Raw genomic sequence first — 3,761 nt, forward strand, 5'->3', positions numbered from 1 at the left:
GATCTGGGATTTTGGAGGTAGTGGGGGAAAGGTGTACCCTCCTCCTGGATTTCTAGATACCGAGAATATTCCATCTTGGATCCCAGAATTATCCAAACACTTCCTGAACGATTTATAGTAAGTCTCCTCCCAGCCCCTGTGTTCATCACCCTGGCTGTCTTCTCTTTTCATCTCCGAGACTGGATGCCAACAGAGCACATCACTCTGCTTCCTGGTTTCTGTCCTCTGCAGACCCTCCCATTCCCGAGGACTTTTCTGTTAACCTCTGAAGAAAGCTAAACAGACATGTCCGTCCTGGCAGCTGGGTGGAATGGGGACAAGCCTGGCCCTCTGTGGCTATCAGCTAGGCCCAGGAGCTGGTAGGTAGAGGTGCCTAGTGCCGTGGCCAGCTTGACATGGAAAGGGACGCACAATCCTCAGCCACCAGGGGGCAAGCTGCACCTGCCTGACCACTGACCCATTTCTGGGCCCTCATTCTCGGGCATGAGTGTCTTTATAGGTAGGATGTGGCACATAAGTCCCACCTGGGGTCAGGTAGACGGCATCCCTGGGGATGGATGCAGAGGGGAAAATGGCTAGAAAGCCCCTGGACACTGCACTGAATGGGAAGACTCTGATGAGGGCAGCAGATCATGGGAAGTGGATGGATCATGATACTGAGGGTGAGCAGTTGACCCCTTAGGAATGATGTCATGCCCCGAATCTCAAGCATGCAGCCATGCTTTGGTTACATAAGCTAACAGATTCCCTACTGTTGCTAAAGCTGCCTTGAGTTCTCCCTGCAACCCACAGACATGCTCTAGTTACGTGCTACTTATTCCTTGCACAGAAAGTTACCAGTGAGTGGGAACTGGGGAGATGGCTAGACAGTTAAGAGAACTGGTTGCTCTTCCAGAGGACCTGGGTTCCTATCCCAGCACCCAATGGTGGCTCACAAGCATCTGTAACTCTAGTTCCAGGGGATATGACACCCTCTTCTGGACTCTTCAGAGACCAGGCACACACACGGTACACAGAAAGACATGAAGATAAAACACCTACGCACATAAATTAAAAATAAATCTTTTTATAAAGTCCTCAGTGCCTCAGGTTTACCTGCAGGTTGAATTCCAAGCTCAGCCTGGAGCCAGCATCTTCCTCCGTCATCACGCAGCCTTCTCTGTGCGCACTGGATGCAGAAACCCACCAGTTCAGAAAACTGAAGCCCCTAAAAATGACTCCGAGTAACATCTCTGTGCTGACAGAAAACCAGCTCTCCTCTGTGCCATCCGTGATTATCCCTCTGCCTTTCACTAGGCCTAAGCCTGCAATACTGAAGCACAGAGATTTAGTGTGGGCGAGGCATGGTCTGCTTAGGAGTGGGGCTTCTTGGAATGTCCTGCAGAACCTTGGCCTTGTGCCCACTAGGAGAGGAGGGCTAGAGAAACCTCACCCAAGTCCAAAAGAATCCCCGAGACACAGACCCGCGGGCAGGCATCGCTGTGCAACCACCTGACCAGCCACCAGGAGTCTCTCTCTGTTCAGAAACTACTTCCTCCTCTCCCAACAAGAGAATCAGCACCTTCAGGCTCTGCTCCTGAGGGAGCTAAGAGGAAGGTGCCGGAGACCCGTGAAGGCAGACTCAGAAGACAATTACCAAGAGGCAGTACAAAGGACACACAAAACTGAGGGCACACGGGACCAACAAACAGCCTGGGGCAGAGAGTCAAGGATGGAGAGCAGGCTGGGAGTGCCAGACCTAGGCCATCTCTGACAGGCTCCAACCCTCAGGTACCCAAGCCGCAGGCCGGGAGGCCGTTTCTTCCTCGCTCACCTCTCACTCAGATTTGTTCGCTCTCCTCCCACAGGATGTCTGGAGTCTGCTGGGTCCTCTCTGTCCACTGCAGCCACCAGTTCCCTTCTGAATGGGTTCCTCTAACTTTCACACTGCTGCCCACCAACTATTAGCTGGCAGGAATCTCCTGAACGTGTGTCTGCTCAGCTTTCCCACACCTCTTCCCTCTAAAGCACTCCCGCTGCCTCCTGTGTGGTAAGGCTTTGCTTGACCATACCCTGTCCATCACCAGACCCTCATCCGAAAGCCCAGTGTCTTCCGACGCTCCTCACTCACTACCACTCTCCATACACACAAAGAGCTCACCACCATACTGCCTTAGGGCTCTCCAAGACTGGAGGTCAGGCCGCCCTCACCAGTGCTTCTCATCTGTCTTCCCATCTGCTCCCATGCATGGCTCCCAGGCCTGAGCCGCTCCCGTGCATGGCTCCCATGACTGAGCTGCTCCAGTGCATGGCTCCCAGGCCTGAGCCGCTCCAGTGCATGGCTCCCAGACCTGAGCCACTCCAGTGCATGGCTCCCATGACTGAGCCGCTCCAGTGCATGGCTCCCATGACTGAGCCGCTCCCGTGCATGGCTCCCATGGCTGAGCCGCTCCCGTGCATGGCTCCCAGGCCTGAGCTGCTCCAATGCATGGCTCCCAGCCCTGAGCTGCTCCAGTGCATGGCTCCCAGGCCTGAGCTGCTCCAGTGCATGGCTCCCAGGCCTGAGCTGCTCCCGTGCATGGCTCCCATGGCTGAGCCGCTCCCGTGCATGGCTCCCAGGCCTGAGCTGCTCCAGTACATGGCTCCCAGGCCTGAGCTGCTCCCGTGCATGGCTCCCAGGCCTGAGCCGCTCCAGTGCATGGCTCCCTCCCAGGCCTGAGCTGCTCCTGTGCGTGGCTCCCAGGGCCAGCTCACCAGTTCTAGCCTCATGGGTGTTGGTATTCTAATCTTGATCTTTCATTCCATGCAGCCCTCTTTCTCAGGTCGTAGCTTGCTACATTTTCCACGACCCTGTTTTAGTTGGTGGTGTTTCATTTGTTTGTCTTTTTCAGTCTTTCCCACTAGTTTCCCCAAAGAAGCCTGGGGTAGTGCTACACACCTTTCATCTCAGCACGTGGGAGACAGAGGCAGGAGAATCTCTCTAAGTGCCAGGCCAGCCAGGGTTACATCTTGAGGCCCTGTCTTAAAAAAAGAAAGATCGATGATGACCACTGGTGGCCTATGATTCTTGGATTGTGACTACCTCTGGAAGTCAGAGGTCCGTATTATAAAATACTTAGATTACATATGAGATCCTAACAGCAGATAGGAGTGATAGTCTGCTTTTGCAGTTAGGTAAAAAGTGTTAAGGCACTTTTAAATTTGATATGACTCCGGAGGATGAGTACTAACATACATACTAAAACAAAGTTTTTTCTGACTGTACATTTGAGGTTGCCATATGAATGTTCTTGGTAGGATCAAAGCCATTATCATTGGTTTTGTCAAGAAGAGCACGGAATAATATAATGCACACTTAGATGAGAATTAAGAAGCAGAAGGACAAGCAGACAGATTGCACAGATGAGTGAACACAATGTCAATCTTTTTAAAATCTCTTCCTTGTGCTCTCAGAATGGATACCCCTAGGCTGATTTACACACTCTCCCTTGGTCATGAGCTTCTTGACCAGCTCTTTGTGTTCATCATTGTAGACGCAGTGTGAGTATAGTCCCTGTCTTTGTGTTGGATTCGGGTGCTTTGCAAAGCCCTTCACTGTGTTGATAAAGGACTACTATCAGATGGGAAGAGCAGCTGTCTTTAAAGGGTTAATACGGCACATGTACAAAAAACAAAAATTTTGCTAAATTAAGAATACGTGGGGTTGAGGATTTAGCTCAGTGGTAGAGTGCTTGCCTAGAAAGCACAAGGACCTGTGTTCAGTCCTCAGCTCTGAAGAAAAA

At 51.8% G+C, this 3,761-nt stretch overlaps 1 non-coding gene across 1 annotated transcript; it reads left to right on the forward strand.

Moving 5' to 3' along the window:
• Nucleotides 1-3,012: 3,012 nt before the first annotated feature.
• On the forward strand, nucleotides 3,013-3,082 carry LOC121831222 (small nucleolar RNA SNORD113/SNORD114 family). The gene has a single exon (XR_006074598.1). It is a non-coding gene; the product is annotated as a small nucleolar RNA SNORD113/SNORD114 family (small nucleolar RNA).
• Nucleotides 3,083-3,761: the final 679 nt, after the last annotated feature.

This window comes from Peromyscus maniculatus, chromosome 7 (assembly GCF_049852395.1).
Source record: "Peromyscus maniculatus bairdii isolate BWxNUB_F1_BW_parent chromosome 7, HU_Pman_BW_mat_3.1, whole genome shotgun sequence".
NCBI lineage: Eukaryota > Metazoa > Chordata > Mammalia > Rodentia > Cricetidae > Peromyscus > Peromyscus maniculatus.